Source organism: Callithrix jacchus, chromosome 3 (assembly GCF_049354715.1).
Source record: "Callithrix jacchus isolate 240 chromosome 3, calJac240_pri, whole genome shotgun sequence".
Classification (NCBI taxonomy): domain Eukaryota; kingdom Metazoa; phylum Chordata; class Mammalia; order Primates; family Cebidae; genus Callithrix; species Callithrix jacchus.
Window position 1 is genome coordinate 71863748 of NC_133504.1, and position 21594 is coordinate 71885341.

Genomic DNA, 21594 nt, shown 5'->3' on the forward strand with positions numbered 1-21594 from the left:
GGCATGCATGTATGTATGATTGCATTTTTGTACCATCTAGTACATACATTGGTTCAGAAATAATCAAATAATCACTTTCATATATATCCTCTTTTTTTTTATTTTTAGAAATAATTAATGAAATCTTGAAACTCAATCGACCCAAAGGATAATTGTAGTTAATGAATGGATGACGTACTTTTCACAGAATTATGTCTGAAAACCATCTATATCTGGTTAGGTGTATCACTGTCAAACATTAATTATATCAATCTACATTGTGCCATTTCTGTACTAATTAATTACTTATACCTCTTTCCTTGAAATGTTCTACCCACTTGGAGAAGAAGGAGAGGCAATTGCTAGAATTGTAGCCCAGTGCTCTTCTCTTTCAAGGTGTACTAGAATCTCAAGTAAAATGATACCTAAGCAAGGAAATTATTTTAACTGCTGTCTAAACTGGAGTAACAGAATAAGATATTTCACTTTAAAATAATATTGACACAGACAATGTGCTGTGTTTATATATACCAGGTGGTATGCTTAAATAAACTCATTTAATTTAATTCTCATGAAATCTCCATGCATTGGGTACTATTACTGTGCTCACTTTTATTAGCCAAAAAATTGAGACCTAAAGGTCATGTAACTCATTCATATTTACCCTAGACAGTGTCCAGAACCAGGGTTTGAACTGAGAATTTAAAAACTTTGTAGTTTGATCTTATTTAAGTCTATGACAAATTCAGCTACTGTCAAGTTAACTGTTAGGCCTCCTCGATTTATGGTCTAATATATTATCTGGTACTAAGTCTGCTGCATCTACTTCTAGTGTCACGTTTTAAGTGGGAGGAAATGGTGAATGAAATGCAGGCATCTGGACTGTGTAAAGGTGAATGCTGATCATCTTCTGACTTCCCTCAAACTTAACCAGCAATAGTCAATATTAATACATTAGTTATTTTCAGTTTCATATCATATTTATCATCATTTGATAAGGTTTTTAAATTTTTTTCTGTTGTGATATTCATGGTAATCCACCTTAATTCTTCTAAAAAAAAGGTGGCTGAGATACTCACTCTCAGACTTCCGTGGCAAAACAATAAAATAATTTTATGTCATGACAAGCTGCCATCTGAAAGAGGAGACAGAATTCAGAGGCAGAGGTTTTTAGAAAAATATGTGAGAAAAAAAGGCAGCAACTTAAGTGGGAGTTTGCCTCAGGAAAAATTAAAAATCTTGGAATTTTATTGAAAATTTGAGATGAAAATGTTACTTATGCTAGACTATTTTTAGAGACTGGAATCTTCATTGTTAAATAGGGATGAGTATTTAAAACCATGTCTCATTCCAAATTCAGTTTGCTCATATACACATTTAACTTATGCCCTCTACATTTATATTGTAGAAATTTTCCACATGAGTCCATTGCCTCTTTGACACGACAGCCATATGAACAACTGAAAATTGCTGTCTTCATTTATTCTTCTATAATGGCACCTTTCTCTAGTAGGGATTTTCCAAATTAAAAAAAAATTAAGTTAGTTGGAGTTCTACTTCAATTGTTATTAATGTTATCTTGTTTAAAAGCATCTGAAAATAAACTGAGAGTACAAATTAGTCACAGTATATCAAATATCCAGTAAAAAAGGACTGTACTTTTAATTACTTATTTCTTATTGCTCTATATTTTTATTTACAGTTTTCACAGTGAATTAAATTCTAGTACTATTACATTTCTATAAATGGACCCTCGTGGTATTTTCACATTGATCCTCAGTTCTTTAACTCCCAGCTCATATAATAAACACAGTCACAATTTTATAAATGAGAATGCAGCACTTTCCCACTTTAAGTCAACTACAGACATAAAGTGGGAAAGTCAGAGGAGAAGAAAGAATTACTCTTTAAGAATTTTGACATATATTTTAATTACCTTCCAATAGGGTCCCCTCACTAAGTTTACGCTAACCTTCTTAAGATATTATGTGGGTTATTGTTCTCCAGCCTCTTTTTCCAAACCTATCTAAAATCCTCTAGTAACTTTTAGAATAAGGTCAGTATCCTTTATATGACTTGCAAGATTCCAGGTGGACTTCCAGATTCTATGTAGTCTGACCTTGGCAATTTGCACAGCTTGATTTCATTCAACACTTTCTCTACCTCTCAGCAACCAATCACACTGGCCTTTTTTCAGGCCATTTACTGAATTAGATTTCCTTCCAACACAGCAGGTGCCTAGCAGGTTCTAGCTTCTACACTTGGACTGATCATTCCTGGACCATCATCCTTTTTTGATCTAGAAGACAACTCCCCTTTCTTTAGATCTTAATCAAATGCCATTTATTCCAGGAAGTTCTCCAGTATTATTCTTTCCTGCATAGCACAAAAGTATTTATCTGTGTGATTATGTGATTTCTATTTTCCTCTTCCATGAAGACAAGGACATAGTCTGTTTCACTGGCCATTTTCTTCCCAGCATATGAACCTTGCTTGACTCCTAATAGGTAATTAATAAATATTTCTTGGAAGAATAAAAGAATAAACAAGCTAGACATTTTGAACCCTGTTTTCTGGTTTTACTGTAACTTGGCCTTTTATTATTTTGATAGTCAGAGTCACAGTTTATTGTCACATTTTTTCATAGGAAAACAGAAAACATGTCAGCAATCATGAGTTAGTACTCATGAGAATATCAGGAGACTGGGATAATTTTTGACAGATGTGCTAAGCAAAAACTTAGATTCCTTCCAGTGTTTCCTTCTTTTTGGCAATTTGTTTATGTGCTGTTTTACTTCTATATAGTTAGTGGAGCCATGAAGAATAACTTTCTTGATACATACACACAAGCACATATGTAAGTGACCATAAATAGTCAGTAATGTGAATGCTTCAGTACTATATACCTCCAAATCAACTTCATCATTTATTTTTCCTTAGTCCTTAGCCCTTGCCAAAAAGAACCAGATATGTGTGGAATTGTGCATGTGATGCAAATGGGTGGTAAGGAAAATAACAATAACCTACTTGCTGTATATTTGGAACACTTCAAATTGTTTCTAGGGATGTCTATTTAATCCTCATGACTAACTTCTGATGTCAGGTAAGCACAAACAAGAAAACAGACTTATGGCGAAATTAACAGATGTATCCAAAGCCCACACCTAGTTGTGGAGCAGCTAAGATCCAAGGGCTGGCATTTTAACTGGCTGATATTCTCTTTACTGTGAGAAAGAAATCATCTTCTCTCAAACACAACTGACTGCATTAACATGCCTTTGCTATGATTCCGGGAGACTGTTGTCCAAAGAACTTGAGTGTTCAATTTGGGAACTTCCTTGAAATCTTGACAGCTTTTCAGTAGACAACATTCTTGGAGGTTTATGCCCTAAGACTGTCTGAACTTCTTGCCTCAAAATGTTCACCTTGATTGAGCTGGGTACGGTGGCTCATGCCTGTAATCCCAGCACTTTGGGAGGCTGAGGAGGGCAGATCAAAAGGTCAGGAGATCAAGACCATCCTGGCCAACATGGTGAAGCCCCATCTCTACTAAAAATACAAAAAACTAGCTGGGTGTGGTGGTGCATGCCTGTCATCCCAGCTACTTGGGAGGCTGAGGCAGGAGAATCACTTGAACCAGGGAAGTGAAGGTTGCAGTGAGCCGAGATCACACCATTGCACTCCAGCCTGATGTCAGAGCAAGACTCTGTCTCAAGAAAAAAAAAGTTCACCTTGCTGTTTTCACTGATCTTAAATCACTTAATTTATCCAATGCTACTCAAGCTCCTGCACTGAAAAATCCACCTTAAACCAAACTATTTATACTCTTTTAGAAAATGAATGACTATTTCTCTTAAATGCTTGTTCTTTGTGTTATCCTGTTACTCTAGGTTCAAGAATAAGTGTATAGTTCATGATTTAATCATTACCATACAGTCAGAGGAAAAGAAGCTTGGAAGTACATAATAGGATGGTCCCTTGTCAGGTTGACATTCTCCTTTTTTATAATTCTCAGACCTCCTGTTGGGATCCAGAGATGTTCAAATTAAAAATATTATTTGCAGTTTTATATGCCCTTGTTCTCACATAGATGCATATATAATGCTTTTTTCAACATATTTGAACACATGCATCAGCTCAGAAAATGAAAATGCTAAATATAATTGTACTAATATTGCTTTATTTTTGTAATGCAAACTTATTTGCTTACAGTTAGATGCTGTTTAAAAGCTCAGTTCTAGATGAGTTTATGAATGGAAAGTGAAGTTATGTAGTTTGGTACAAAATAGTAGAACAATTTACAAAAAGCTAACATGGAGTTTCCAGTGTGTAGTAACACAGAAATAGAAATTAGAATTATAAATCCTAGTTTGTCTTATTTTTTAGGCTGTTCTTGCACTGTTACAAAAATCTGACACTGGGTAATTGATTAAGAAAATAGTGTTAATTGGCTCATGGTTCTGCAGGCTTTACAGGAAACATTGTACCGGCATCTTCTAGGGAGACTTCAGGAAGCTTACAGTTGTGGTGGAAGGTGGAAAGGGAGGAGGCACATCTCATGATGAAAGCAGAAGCAAGCGAGAGAGAGAGAGAGTGGGGCAGGGGTGTGACACACCTTTAAACCACCAGATCTCATGTGAACTCAGAGTGAGAGCTCACTTATCACCAAGAGGATAGCCCAAGCCATTCATAGGGGATCCACCCTCATGATCCAAACACCTCCCACCAGGCCCTACCTCCAACATTTAAGATGAGATTTGGCAGAGGCATACATTCAAACTACGTCATCTTGGTACATACACTTTTTGTCTCTGTAATTCCATATTCTCTGTGGTGCATGCTTTTTTTTGTGACATCCAGATAACGCTTCAAGGATAAAGGACTTATTCCCTAGTTGCTGGGAATGCTACCATGCAACCATCCTTAGCTGTCAGTCTCTTTGGGGATCAGTGCAGCTGAAAAAAAAAACCAGCCGTCCCACTTCTTTACATGACTAATCATGGTGGGGAGATACATACAAGTGTAACGCCCTTGAGATATGACTTCTGAAGGGTCATGCCAGATCTAGAACCCCCTTTCCCTATATGATGTCTACTGAGAGTTTCATTGAATCAGCTTGCATATCAATTTATCTGCTGATCTTGATTCTCTCTCCTCCTTTCTACACACATGGATCCCAAGTATACTTCCTTCCTTTTTTTTCTTTATTTTGAGATAGAGTCTCACTCCATCACCCAGGCTGGAGTGCAGTGGCGAGATCTCGGCTCACTGCAACCTTCACCTCCTGGGTTCAAGCAATTTTCCTGCCTCATCCTCCCAAGTAGTTGGGATTACAGGCACACACCACCATACCCAGCTAGTTCTTTTATGTTTACTAGAGATGGGATTTTGCCCTGCTGGCTAAGCTGGTCTCAAACTCCTGACTTCAGGTGATCCGCCCGACTCAGTCTCCGAAAGTGCTGGGATTACAGGCATGAACCACTTTGTCCAGCCTATACATTTAATAAATGCCATGCATACAAATCTTCATGTGCACTGCAGAGTCCTGGGAAATTCAAATTATGATACCCTTACTTCCTCTACCTGTGAAATTGGGCTAACAATATTACTTACTTAACAGGGTTTTGTTTTTCAAATGATGAAGTAAAATATTTTTGAAAATGAAAATGTCATTGAAAATTAAAATTATGGCCATTTTTATAATTAAGTTTATCTAAGTGTTTTTTCCTAAACCAACAGATCTCGTAGAGCCTTAGTCAATTTAATACAATCCAATAGTTATGTTAATGAAAAAATATATAGCTACTGTCACCTATGAATGACACTTCGCATCAACATTTATGTGCCTATGTGAACACTCAAATATCCTTAGGGTGTGCAAAGTACAGTGTTTCCTCTACTAATGAGTTTGTTCTCAAAACACAGTGAGTATTTATTTTGCATCATTTTGCAGCACATAGGACATATCTTGCTATAGGCTATTTGACACAGTTTCAGCACCACAAAATTAAAATCACAGTTTTAAGGCATAGCTAACGTGATCTTTGGGAAACTTTAATCCTCTTTGCTTTTTTAATAAACTGTCTGGGATGTAGCCCAAAACTCCCTAGCTGGGTTTGGTTTTCTGCCTCTTAAGCCAGTTCAGCCCTTTCAGCAATGTTCCCTGGAGTCCTTTTCCTGATGCCTGCTGGGCTCTGGAGGGTACATATCAAGGAAAGAACACATTTTTGTGTGTGTATCCTCCCGGCTAAAATATTCAACTTTAAAAATATACATCTCAGATCTCCAAGTAAACCATTTAGAAGGTCATCCTAAGAACGTACTCTTCTGTAAGTGTTTGTGTTCAAGTTATGAGCCCTTGAAAAGTTTAAAATATTATGTGGATCAATTAACCTCTATTTGTTGCTATGGTCATTAATAAATAGCCATTTGCTTCTGCTTAATAATGAAGAAATGAAAACAAATAACTGAAAAAGAAGTATTCCTGGATCTTCAACTAATGTCAAATGAATCTTTAAAAGTTTAGATATATTTTGTGATATTAAAGCCTGGCACTTAAGGGCATCTCTAAAAACTTTTTTTTATATATAAAAAGTAGGCCTTCCAAAATTCAGACAATATCCCTGTTAGTGAGCTGCCAAAAACAAACAGACACAGATAAAAATACAGTTTGAACATAAAAAAATCGAAAGGTTCTCTTGAACGTTGTTTCAAATGAGCATATAGATCACATGAATGCACTGTTTTTCAGATACCAGGGCAGTGCTTCTGAACCACTATAGAAAATTTCTTCCCAAATCATTTTATGAGACCAACATCATCCTGATACCAAAACCTGGCAGAGACTCAACAAGAAAAGAAAACTTCAGGCCAATATCCATGAGGAACATAGATGCAAAAATCTTCAATAAAATACTGGCAAGCTGATTGCAACAGCACATCAAAAAGCTTATCCACCATGATCAAGTAGGATTCATCCCAGGGATGCAAGGCTGGTTCAAAATATGCAAGTCTATAAACGTAATTCACCACATAAACAGAACCAAAAACAAAAACCACATGATTATCTCAATTGATGCAGAGAAGGCCTTTGACAAAATTCAACAGCCCTTTATGCTAAAAACCCTAAATAAACTTGGTATTGATGGAACATATATCAAAGTAATAAAAGCTATTTACAACAAACCAACAGCCAATATCATACTTAATGGGCGAAAACTGGAAGCATTCCCTTTGAAATCTGGCACTAGAGAAGGATGCCCTCTCTCACCACTCCTATTCAGTATAGTACTGGAAGTTCTAGCCAGAGCAATCAGGCAAGAAAAAGAAATAAAGGGTATTCAAATAGAAAAGGAGGAAGCCAAATTGTCTCTATTTGCAGATGACATGATAGTATATCTAGAAGACCCCATCGTCTCAGCCCAAAAACTCCTGAAACTGACAAGCAACTTCAGCAAAGCCTCAGGATAGAAAATCAATGTGCAAAAATCACAAGCATTCCTATACACCAATAACAGACTGAAAGAAAGCCAAATCAAGAATGAACTGCCATTCACAATTGCTATAAAGAGAATAAAATACATAGGAATACAACTAACAAGGAATGTAAAAGACCTCTTCAAGGAGAACTACAAACCACTGCTCAACGAAATAAGAGAGGACACAAACAGATGGAGAAACATTCCATGTTCATGAATAGGAAGAATCAATATCGTGAAAATGGCCATACTGCCCAAAGTAATTTACAGACTCAATGTTAACCCCATCAAGCTACCATTGACTTTCTTCACAGAAATGGAAAAAACCACCTTGGACTTCATATGGAACCAAAAGAGAGCATGCATGGCTAAGTCAATTCTAAGCAAAAATAACACAGCAGGAGGCATCACACTACTGGACTTCAAACTATACTACAAGGCTACAGTAATCAAAACATCAAGGTACTGGTACCAAAACAGAGATATAGACCAATGGAACACAACAGAGGCATTGGAAGCAACACAACATACCTACAACCATACAATCTTTGATAAACCTGACAAAAACCAGCAATGGGGAAAGGATTCCATGTTTAATAAATGGTGTTGGGAAAACTGGCTAGCCATGTGCAGAAAGCAGAAACTGGACCCCTTCCTGACACCTTACACTAAAATTAACTCCAGATGGATCAAAGACTTAAACATAAGACCTGGCACCATAAAAACCCTAGAAGAAAATCTAGGCAATACCATTCAGGACGGAGGAGTAGGCAAGGACTTTATGAACAAAACACCAAAAGCATTGGCAGCAAAAGCCAAAATAGACAAATGAGACCTAATCAAACTCCACAGCTTCTGCACAGCAAAAGAAACCGTCACTAGAGTGAATCGGCAACCAATAGAATGGGAAAAATTTTTTGCAGTTTACCCATCTGAAAAAGGGCTGATATCCAGAATTTACAAAGAACTCAAACAGATTTACAAGAAAAAAACAAACAAGCCCATTCAAAAATGGGCAAAGGATATGAACAGACACTTTACAAAAGAAGACATACATGAGGTCAACAAACGTATGAAAAAATGCTCATCATCACTGGTCATCAGAGAAATGCAAATCAAAACTACCTTGAGATGCCATCTCATGCCAGTTATAATGGCAATCATTAAAAAATCTGGAGACAACAGATGCTGAAGAGGATGTGGAGAAATAGGAACAGTTTTACACTGCTGGTGGGAGTGTAAATTAGTTCAACCATTGTGGAAGACAGTGTGGCGATTCCTCAAAGACCTAGAAATAGAAATTCCATTTGACCCAGCAATCCCATTACTGGGTATATATCCAAAGGACTATAAATCATTCTACTATAAGGACACATGCACATGAATGTTCACTGCAGCACTGTTTACAATAGCAAAGACCTGCAATCAACCCAAATGCCCATCAATGATAGACTGGACTGGAAAAATGTGACACATATACACCATGGAATATTATGCAGCCATAAAAAATGATGAGTTCATGTCCTTTGTAGGGACATAGATGAATCTGGAGAACATCATTCTCAGCAAAGTGACACAAGAACAGAAAATGAAATACTACATATTTTCACTCATAGGTGGGTGATGAACAATGAGAACACATGGACACAGGGAGGGGAGCACTACACACTGGGGTCTATTGGAGGGAATAGGGGAGGGACAGTGAGGGGGTGCTGGGGAGGGATAGCAAGGGGAGAAATGCCAGATATGCATGAAGGGGAGGAACGCACCAATCACACTGCCACGTGTGTACCTATGCAACTATCTTGCATGTTCTGCACATGTACCCCAAAACCTAAAATGCAACAAAAAAAGAAAATTTATGTGCTCTGAGGCCTCTTCCTCTCTGCTGTGAACCCTCATTCAAACCACATGAGTATCTCTATATCCTTGGAACGTGCAGCAGCAACTGACATACCCATGTTAGTTTGACTAAACTGTACCAGTCTATAGAAAAAACTTTATGAAAACTGTGTTAAAAAAATGAAGTTCTGTACTATGTTAAAAAGATTATAGGGTTAAAATAAACTGTTGTTTGATTATGAGAAATATTAAGATAAAGCAATAGTTTAAAATGTTAAACAAGTAAAGATTGATAGATAACCAACCTGTAGTCAATTGCTAGCTCTGGAAAATGTGAATATATTTGGATAAATTTGATAATAACAATATTACTTTTAATTTAACAATGCAATAGCATGCTATATAATGATACTTTATTTTGTATTAATATGTAATTATAATGAAGATATTACTATTTTGATATAAGGTTTTAAAATTTAAAAAGAGCTTTAAAATAATTCATTTTGGTTTCCCTACAATGAACACTATCCCTATGATCAAAAGGTTAAATAAATTTCATGAGAAACATAATTAAAGATGGACAATACAAGGTTTTTTAAGCCATATAAAATCTCTCAGTAATGCAGAAGTACTGAAATGGAGTAGACATTTGTGATCTAATTGGACAAATCTCAGCCTGATGATAGGAACAGGAGGCAGAGAAATTCTAGGCAGAAAAGGGCAGGTTCCCCAACAAACCCCAACCTTGAGCTTGGTACCACAGATCAAAGTGAGTATTTACATCCCTGTTTTCCCATTCAAATCTTGCCTTTTCCAAAACCACCCATGGCCCACCCCATGCCCCATCACAGACTCAGCTGGAGAGCATAAGTGATAGGACTTTGGAGACTATGGCTGATCATTGGAAGTAAGTGGCTTGACTTCAGAGGGACAGTTTGATGATGTAACTTTGGGGAAGAATCTGGCCAGAGACAGGTAGACTTCAGAGTAAGACTACCTTCTGGTCCAATCCCCTTTCCAGCTCCTCTTCCCACTGAGAACCACTTTCATTAGCAATAAAATCCCCCACATTTACCATCCTTTAATTCATTCATGCAACCTCATTTCTCCTGGACACCAGGCAAGAGCCTGGGTGCCACAAGTGCAGATGCAAAAGGCCGTTTCACTGACTCTTTGCCTTTGCTGGGGAATGGCAGCCAAAAGCAGAGGATCCACTGAGCTGTTAACACTTAAGTCCTCCACAATGGCAGAGCTAAAAGATTACTGTAACAGTCTCTCTGGGGCTTCAGGGATCACGGGCCCCTCCTCTAGATGCTGCCGTGGGGCCAGCACAGAGTTGGTTCCTGTTGGTGCCCAAAAGTGCTTGCCTTGGCTTCTGTACCTGTTTACCCACATGCTCTCTCCCACAATGGGTGAAATGCAGTTGGTCCCAGTGAGCGCCTTATCATAGGTAGATAAGACACAAAAAGTTCCATTTCTTTTTTTTCAGTCATTGATTGGCCTTTCACCAAATGCACAATTTAGTTTGGCTCTGTGAATCTGCAATTTCACATAAACCACAGGGCCAAAGAAGAAATCAGATATGCATTTCTCTCAAGTGAGGAGAGGGATGACTTTGGCATCTGTGAAGATAAGCTTTCAGTTTATATTGCTAGGGTGAAATTTAAAAATACGGTTTTAGGGTAAAAATATTGAGATCAACAAGGAATTTTCTTGTGACTAAATTATAAGGGAAGTATGTAGCTTTTTGCGGGGGGGCTGGAATTTTGCTCTTGTTGCCCAGGTTGGAGGGCAATGATGAGATCTTGGCTCACTGCAACCTCTGATTCATGGGTACAAGCGATTCTCCTGCCTCAGCCTCCCGAGTAGCTGAGATGACAGGTATGTGTCAGCACACCCGGCTATTTTTTATTTTTATTTTTATTTTTTTAGTAGAGACAGGGTTTCTCCATGTTGGTCAGGCTGGTCTTGAACTCCTGACCTCAGGTGATCTGCCCACCTTGGCTTCCCAAAGTGCTGGGATCACAGGGGTGAGCCACTGCACTCAGCCACTTTTTTATAATTGTAGCTATCTCATTTAGGAATAAAATGGGAGGCAGGTTTGCCTGACATCGTTCCCAGCTTGACCTTTCCCTTCACTTAGTGATTTTGATGTCCCGAGATTTATTTCCTTTCACACCCTCTTGCATTTATTTTACCCTACTACATAAATGATTTTTCCATGTGTTTCATTCTAGATTCAAATGTCAGCTTCTCTTACAGAAAGAAAAGATACCAATCGAATTTTCACCTAAATCTGCCGTCTAAGATGATAAATTGATTAATGTGATTAAAATGGGTTTCTGCAATATTTTATGGAATGCTTTTGATTCTGTAAGTACTTACATCCTTTACCATTCATCATCCAAGACATTTGTTTAAAATTTAAAATTCTCTCTCAAGTTTCTCCTGATGTTCACTGTGCCAAAATTTGTCACTTCGTTGAGCTAAAATTCTCTTGCACTCTGCAACTCAGATGTGTGAAACAGCTTGCCATCTTAAACAAGAGAAGCAACATTTTCTGTGTGATCCCTGACTAACTTTTTCTGGGAAATGCCTAATCAGTTTGACAGTCACTTTAATCCTACTGTATCAGTGAAGCAGGATATTTCCCTGACCCTCTCGTGGGACTCACAACAGTCTCCCTGCAACCCCTTAGAGCTTGCTCTTATACATTTTAAGGAGACATGAGACTAAACATCAATCAATACGTGTAAGATATACATTGATGCCTCATGTCTTCCTAAAATGTATAAAGGCAACCTGTTCCCTGACCATCTTGGGCACATATCTTCAGAACCTCCTGAGGTCCTGGAGATGTATCCTTAACCTAGCTAAAACAAACTGTCTTAGTTGATCAGATCTCAGTCAGATACTTTTGGATTCATAAGAGTTAAAGATAATGAGATCACTTGCTCCTCTGCTTCTCTTAATAGGCTCTGTGACATTGGTAAAGTCAAAATAATTGCCTACCTTCCCATCTCTCCTCTCCCTATGAAGAAGGGTACGTATAAGCAACTGACCCTCATTGGATTATTGAGTAATCACATACTTGTGATTTTCTCACCTGCGTATTCAATCAATTTTGTAAGTCTTTTTCCAATTAATCAAATTCAGTGAACCTTCAGAGGGAAAGAAACACACTTCTCCTTTTTGATCCTATGCTATCCAAGACTATGTTAACTTTGAGGAGAAAAAGAGAAAGAACTTGATCAAGGAATGATCTACTGGACCTTTAAAATTACTAATAAATTCTAGTTTTCAACCTGTGTGACCAATCAGTATTTTTATACTATTGTTGCTGAAATTGTATATGCAGTCCTAATTCATGTAAGGTAGGTTTTATCAAGAGCAGTAACAGAAAACTTACACTGTATTTGTCATCTAAAGTAAAAAAATTTGGTCTAATAGTTTACCAGAAAATATAATTTAAATCTCTGAATTGGTTTTACATTTGAACACTAAGTTACCCTTTTTGTTTTGGGGGAAAATGGTTATATTGCAGATACAAGTCATTCTTAGAAACTCAGTCACGAAATTCTGCTTTCAGAGGTTCTGAACAGTGAGAAATATATTTTTACGAATTGCCACAACGTGTGTATTGGTCTCACTTGTAGTGCCAGAAAGGAAGTAATCACTTTCTTTCCCATTATGAAAGGTCACACTCTACACTCCTGTAACAAAAGACAGGTTAATGACAGAGAAGCATAACAAATTTGTTATGTGCCCACATATGCACAGAAGTCATGTGAAATACAAAAAAGTCAAACAACAAACAGAAGGTTGATGTTTAAATTCCCTCTTCATTGAGGAGAGAGAAAATGGAGGTGCAGGAGTAAATTATTTTCAGGAAAATGATGAGTCCAAAGAACAATTGCTTCCTGGGTCCAAGTTTCTCGGAGCTCTGGGGTGGATGGCAGGAATGTGAGGGCCAGAACTTTGTTGTAAACCAAGGTTGTCTTACTAGCAGATGAAGATTTCCAGGTAATCACTCAGAGCTACTCTCAGAAGAAAAGATAATAGCATGTGGTAAAAATGTCTCTGTCAGACCTTTAAAAGTGTGAGATTTTAGTCTTCTTTTCCTATGAGTTAATCTTTTCCTAGCTCCGAATAAAGAGGAGCTCCAGAGAAAGCCAGTTTGCATCTACTCTTTACTTCATTTCAGATGTTGCATCTACTCTTTACTTCAATCTAGATGTCCTTGTGATTCTCCTTCACAGAAGATATTCCTGCACTTGCAACCCCTCTGAAGAGCCATCTCAAAATATGTTAAAGAAGTATATTTGAGGGTGAAATATTCTGGTTATTTTCCATTGTGATAACTGCAGAGAACAATTGGTTAACTTTGTGTATCACTATACATATTGTGGCGTATTTCTTTTTCATTTGCTTCATCTCCTCCTCTTTCTCTTCCAGACACTGCCTTTGAAATCAAATTAACTCTACTATAGGTAAGAATCATCACAGACACTGAATAATTATTTTTTGCTTATTATCACAGAATATTTTCATTTCAACTTTTGTTTAAGCTGAAGGCATTTCTTCTCCAAAATCACCTGGAGAAAGAAGAATCCTTATTTGGCAAATAATTTATTAGACAATTTACTTAAAACTGCACTATAATTATCATACATAACCTAAAATACTGGAAACAAGAGGCAAAATTCTGTGGATAAATTTAACAAAAGTACTACTACAGAATCTTCATGGAAAACTTCTACTATTAATACATACTACATATTTTTATATTCTTTCAGTAATTCAACTTCCTAAAATGTAAGATACAATCAGTTAAAAATAAATAAGACAAAAGCAGAAACAAAACAATCAAAAATAAAATAGAAAACCCAGAGGATAGGCTGACCAGTGTCTTTATGTGGTTCAAGAACAAATAGAAACTGGCAAGACATGCAGTCTTTTCCATTCAGTCTAGTCGTCCAGCAAAGCCAAGACCACCTGGGAACAAGTTGCTCCAGCTTTTTTGGTTGATTGGCAAAGCATTAAAAAAATATGGCAATGGCATTATTTTTCTCCTTTCTCTGCTCTATGTTTCTTTTCTTCTCATTTCTTTATCTTCCCATTTGTTGTTGTTGTTTTTGTTTTTTTTTTTTTATTTGAGATGGAGTCTTGCTCTCTCACCAGGCTGGAGTACAGTGGCACAATCTTGGCTCACTGTAACCTCCGCCTCCTGGATTCAAACGATTCTTCTCCCTTGGCGTCCCAAGTAGCTGGGACTCAGGTGTGCACCACTATGGCCTGCTAATTTTTGTGTTTTTAGTAGAGATAGGGTTTCGTTATGTTGGCCAGGATGGTCTCGATCTCCTGACCTCGTGATCTGTCCACCTTGCCTCTCAAAGTGCTGGCATTACAGGCATGAGCTACCACTCTCAGCCTCATCTCTTTATCTTAACAGGAAAAAATAAATAAAAAAGGGTCATTAGTTTCATCCTTTGAACTTTCCTGGGCCCCCTCTCCAACTGCTATATTTAAGTAAAACAAATTTTAATTGTTAATTTTCCCAGTCACTCGCATTCTATTCATACATCAGCTAGAAACAATTAATAAGTTTCTAGTTTCTATGACTATACCAGATAATGTCTATCAAATACACAACACAATCTCTGGCAAGTTGGAGTTGCTTAGTCACAATTAATCTTTTATTTTACACTTTAATAATCATGCTTTTTGTATTCTATCCAATAGTTTGCATAGGTCTCAGGAATTTTATCTAGGAATTTATTGGCCCCTAAAAAGCTCCAAAGATACCACGGTAGGGTTTCTAATAATTGTTTATTTTCTTTTTATAAATAGAATTTCTATAAAATTATCTATCATTTGTTGGGGCAGGATATATAATTATTTGGGTAAACAAAAGAATTACAACTAAAACAGATTATTGCTACACACAATCATTGAATGTGCATAAGTGTGGACGGAACCTCAAGACTGAGCCTCCTGACCTGTGTCTTTTCACAAGCTCTCTAAAAGCATAACATAATAAAGTAAAAAGCATGCATTATCTTTTTGAATTTGCTTTGCTTAGCATTATGTGGTGCTAGATTTATGTCTCCCTGTTATTTTCTTTCAAGAGACTGAACCAAAGTCAATGTTGGGTGGGTCTGTGAATTTGCACTGACTACCTGAACTATTTAACTTGGTATCATTTTCCTAACAATACACAACAGCCACAGCAGGAAATTGTCCCTGCAGAAAAATCTAGCAATGCTGGAAAAAATACTCTAGGTGGGAGACTGGTGTTCCCTTTGCACATATGTTGTAGTTAGTCACATGGATCATATAATGCAAAGCTTGCAACAACCATTTGAGGTCTGCACTGGTCATTAGCTAAGTGAGGGAAGTCTCCGCAAGTCTGCATGAGTAATTTGTAAGTGAGACAGTACCAAATGATATGTCTACCCTCTAGCTTTTTTTCCCCAAATGGTTGGAAATCCCTTAGTATAGGCTTCAGTTTAGAAGTAAATGTGGAATTTTACTTAAACTACATGTAGTGAAGGATTGACCCTTTAGGTGTGAGACTTGGCAGCTGAGCTACATGGAAAATACATACGTAGAAGGAGAAACCCAAACATTAGAGAGAGGTGAATGCCAAGGTATCATCCATATCTGTGGCAGTCCCTATCGTGTAGGTTGTGTATCAGGTAATTGTTGTATAGTACTTAATACCTGGTGTGCCAGCATACGTGTTGTTGCCATGTAATTCCCTACTATCGAAACCTTGAAAGGGATCAAAGCTGATTCGCAGTTTGTATATCAAGCTGCTAAGCATTGTAACAAAGCTTTGAAATCTAACCTTTGAAACGAATGTTGAAACTAGAAATAAGAAAACTTCAAATGAAATTTCAGAACAGACCACTACCTTCTAAATGTTAATCACAGTGACTTCCAAGTATAGGTATTCAATAAATATTTGTTGAAATACGCTGAATTCCAAAACAAACAGTTCTGCTGTTATTATTCAGTCAGAATTACTTAGGCTTATTCCCAAGGATAATAAAAGGGAGTACGTAAAAACTTTTCCTATGCAGATGAGAATCATATGAGCAATTTAACTTTTAACAAGCTGAGAACCTGTTAGTTTGGAAGCAGCAAACTATTATAAGTACAGAATATGAAGCTAGTCCTAAATTTAAACCCTGTTCTCGATGTTAATTTCTTTTTAGTCTTAATGCTACTGATGATGAAAATGACAGCAGACTTATATGATTAAATCAAAGGTTCAGTGGTTAAAAACACTAAATAGAGGAATATGCAAGTATTTCTGAACATTTACTGTTGAAGAAAGATTGGGGCAGAGTGTCTATAGACTATAGGTCCTTTCTGTTTAGACGCAGGATCTGAACTTGACCATAAAGAAGAATCCCAAGCACTTCACTTATAATACACTGCCTCTCTCAGAACATCAGACAAATATATTTCAATCCACTGCAGACAAAGAGAATCTGAAAATCAATACAGGTTGTAGAATATTATTTAGAAGATAGCACAATAAATTGGACTGTACCAAAAAAGATATTTAAAGCCAAACATTTGGTGCTTATAAACTGTGCAATTTTTACAGATTAATTAGTTTTCTAAGAGTTAGTTTCTTTGTCTGGAATATTATTTATTATGAAAACAAGCTAAACTATTGATAAAGCAGCTAGCACGGTATCTAGCACATTGTTTACACAGTTGCAGGTTGCCACCTTTTCTCTCCCTTCTGACCTCTCATGAGTATATTCGTCTTCCCATTTGCAGTCATCTCCAGTTATTTGGCTATCCATGCAAATTGGCCATACTTTGAAACTTAGCAAAACGAATAAAGAGCTTCTAAAGAGGATGTATTATATATTTTTTTAATTAAAAAATGTCTTCTAAATGAAAGAAGAAAAACAGGTAGAATCAAGTACTGAAGATTCAATTCAAACATGAGAAAGATGAGAAGAGACATACCATTTTCAAACAAATAAGAAAGCTGGAGAGTCTGGCTAGTCAGTTTGTATGTCCTATTATTGGCATTGAAGGGAAAATATGAATATTAATAATAGTTGTTTTTCACTGATAGAATCAGGAATCAGCATTGACGGATTTTCTCTTTGACCAAGCTCTAACCAGACTCCTTGGAGCCCTTTCTCAGCCTCAATCTTGACCTGTAAAGATGTGAACAAAACACTGACATGGTTTCTAGCAGCTCAAGGTCACATCTCTAGGATGACCCTAGACCCCCTTAAGGTGTCCGCCTGAGAAAACTAAAGGTTGTCAGAAGCATTTACTATTTGTTTTAGTTAGCACCTGAAGATAGGGCTCCGGTCTCCCAGTCTCTGTGAGAGAGTAGGAGCTTAGCTTCTATAAGTATCAGTTAACAAACCCAAATGGGTTTCACATGGACCAATATCCCTTCCTAATTTTTGTAACTTTTCACTTTCCTGACTCTACTGGGCTGCTGCTTACCTCTTTTCTATTCTCCCATTCAATCTTTGAAATACTGAGTCACCTTCATACAAATCCAAGTTAAATTCTGTTAATGCTGGAATTTTTTTCCTATTGCAAGAGGACATTATGGATTAAAATTTGTCCTTACCATTTTAACTAATACCTGGATTTTTTTATCTTTGGCATCTTATATAGACCCAATGTAACTAATTAGGATCTTGGGTATCTTCCCAGAGCCACTATCTGTGGCAGGGAAATTGCAGAGTTTATCAGCCTCTTTATGATACATACTGACAGAATAAGTTTGTAATCTACATTTAGTACACTGAAAAAAATCTGAGAATTTCAAAGCACAGGTGGTGTATACTTTTTTTTTGAGACGAAGTCTCACTCTGTCACCCAGGCTGGACTGCAGTGGCACAATCTCGGCTCACTGCAACCTCTACCTCCTGAGTTCAAACATTTCTTCTGCCTCAGCCTCCCAAGTACCTGGGACTACAGGTGCTCGCCACCAGGCCCAGCTAATTTTTCCATTTTTATTAGAGATGGGGTTTCACCATATTGGCCAGAGTGGTCTTGAACTCCTGACCTCATGATCTGCCCACCTCCACCTCCCAAAGTGCTGGGATTACAGGCGTAAGTCATGGTGTCCAGCCTATATCTTTTCTTATAATTGATAATCATAATATATATAATCATTATATATATATCGATATGATATACATGATTATTATATATCGATATATATAATATATATTATATAATTATATATATCGATATGTAACATATATATCTTTTGAGACAGAGTTCCACTCTGTCACCAGGCTGGAGTGCAGTGGTACAATCTCGGCTCACTGCAGCCTCCACTCCCCCGGGTTCAAGTAATTCTCCTGCCTCATACTCTTGAGTAGCTGCAGCTATAGACACGTGCCGCCATGCCTGGCTAGTTTTTTGTATTTTTAGTAGAGCGGGGTTTCACTATGTTGGCCAGGATGGCCTTGATCTCCTGACCTCATGATCTGCCCACCTAGGCCTCCCAAAGTGCTGGGATTACAGGCATGAGCCAACCACGGCCAGCTGATATTCACACTACTGAGAGCCAATACATTTAAATTGGGAGTGAGGTGCTATATAGAAAAACTGGTCTTGCATTTAATCTTCAGTGTACTACATGAAACTAGAATGAATGAGCCTCCTTCTTTACAGAGAAAACTTAGATAGGATTACCACAACTTTCTGCTCACAAACTTCCCTGTACCCTTGTACAAGTGTCTATCTTTAACTCTTCTGTAAGACTTCCTTTCCCTGTGAAGTTCAGTGCATTCTTCCTTCCAGAGTCCTCCAGAATCTTACTCTGTTGATATATTTACTCTTTTTTTTTTTTTGATGGAGTTTCACTCTTGTTGCCCAGGCTGGAGTGCAATGGTGCGATCTCTGCTCACCACAACCTCCACCTCCCAGGTTCAAGTGATTCTCCTGCCTCAGCTTCCTGAGTAGCTGGGATTACAAGCATGCTAATGTTGTCCTTTTTAGTAAAGACAGGGTCTCTCCCTGTTGGTCAGGCTGGTCTCAAACTCCTCACCTCAGGTGATCCACCTGCCTCGGCCTCCCAAAGTGCTAGGATTACAGGCATGAGCCACAGCGCCCAGTCGTATTTACTCTTAATTATTAGTTCACTGACACTCAGTTCTATTCTTTAACCCATTTGTCTCTTCTACCACCACAAATATTCTGAAAAGATGTTGCTCTTACAGATACTCAGTACCTCATCACCACTCATTACACTGTAGCCCAATGCCAAAAGTTCGATTTCTTATAGAATATTGTTTGGGAGGCAGCATGGTAAATGAAACAAAGAAAAGAAAAGTAAAGAAAGAAAAAGAAGGCTGGGTGCAGTGGCTCACGCCTGTAACCCCAGCACTTTGGGAGGCCAAGGAGGGTGGATCATGAGGTCAAGATATCGAGACCATCGTGGTCAACATGGTGAAACCCCGTCTCTACTAAAAAGACAAATATTAGCTGGGCATGGTGGTGAGTGCCTGTAATCCCAGCTACTCAGGAGGCTGAGGCAGGAGAATTGCCTGGGAGGCGGAGGTTGCAGTGAGCCGAGATCGCACCATTGCACTCCAGCCTGGGTAACAAGAGCGAAACTCCGTCTCAAAAAAAAAAAAAAAAAAAGGAAGAGAAAGAAAGAGAAGAAGGAAAGAAAGAAAGAGAAAGAAAGGAAAGAAAGAAAAGAAGGGCTCTTCCTAAAACAGCCTAATCACCTGTTTTGAATCATCATTTTATGTGGTCTTGCTGTAGCACCACTATTGTTAATCCTAATTTTTTCATGAAATATTCTATATTTCTGGCTTATTAAAAGCTATCCATCTGTCTTTCCTGTTATTTTTCCATGTTTTCTGTTTTTGTTACTTATTTTTTGAGATGGAGTTTCACTCTTGTTGACCAGGCTGGAGTGCAATGGCACAATCTCTGCTCACTGCAACCTCCGCCTCCCAGATTCAAGCAATTTTCCTGCCTCAGCCTCCCAAGTAGCTAGGACTACAGGCGGATGCCACCATGCCCAGCTAATTTTTGTATTTTTAATAGAAACGGGGTTTCACTACGTTGATGAGGATGGTCTTGACCTTCTGACCTCAGGTGATCCTCCCACCTTGGCCTCCCAAAGTCCTGGGATTATAGGCGTGAACCACTGCTCTCCGCCCTTGTTTTTGTTACTTTTTAACTTGAGTCTCATGTTACAAGATTTCAAAGACTATAAACTCTCATGAGGGTGACTATGTATTTACCTGGGAAATGGTTTATGAATTTGATCAACGTATGGAAAGGGCAATGAACGTCCAGTATAAGGCCTGCTCTGCAAAGAAGTATTTATGGATAATCTCATATTTTGGTGGCAAATTATCTCCTGGGTTAAGAGCTTCATTCCTCTCTGGCAATCTCTTCCCCAACCATTATCACAGAGGCTCACAAAGCCCCCATGTTTACCAGCTTCTGCAACTAAGAAGAAAGTATTTGTTCCAGTTTTTCAACGTCTTATTTCAGTTTATGGTATTGGTTGTCCTAAACCAAAAAAAATTGCACTAATGTTTTTCCCTTATTTTATTTCCTCCATTATATCTAATTTGTCACAAAGTCTTACCAAATTTACTTCAAAGATATCTTTAAAATAAAATAGGGGAAGAGAAAGATAAAAGAAATATATGATAGTGGCTGTAAAGAATAGCTCAGTGCCATGTTGACATTTCTCGGATTTCAGAAATGTCACACGTTTCTATTGCTGTATCTCCCAGCTTATACCTCTATAGCATTTTTAACACACAATTCTTTAATTTCATTACACACTTCTTTCCACTTTCCACAAGTTCTCCAATGTCAAGTACAAAGTCTTCCTACTCTTTGTATTTTCTGGTTTGTAATGCATGTTAATACTTCTAAAATGCTTGTTAGATACACACACTTAATATTGGAGGAGCTGCTTAGATAATAGCAACTTTTTACCATTTTCCTGGAGGAAGTATATATTTCAAATGTAAATATATACATATATATATATATATAAATTATCCAAGTTGAACAATAATGTTTAATACTATATATTTATATAACATTTAATTTGTAAAGGTGAATCTATATGTTTTCTCAATTCACCCATAAAAAAACTATAAAGTTAATTAACTAATATGCATATGCTAATGGCAGTACCAAAATGTTATTTTATTCCATTCAAGGGAAAAGCATATTTGGAAAATGATGTTTACAACTCATAATTATTCATCTAGGCAGGTGAGTAATTAATTTTATTATGAGGTAATTTTTA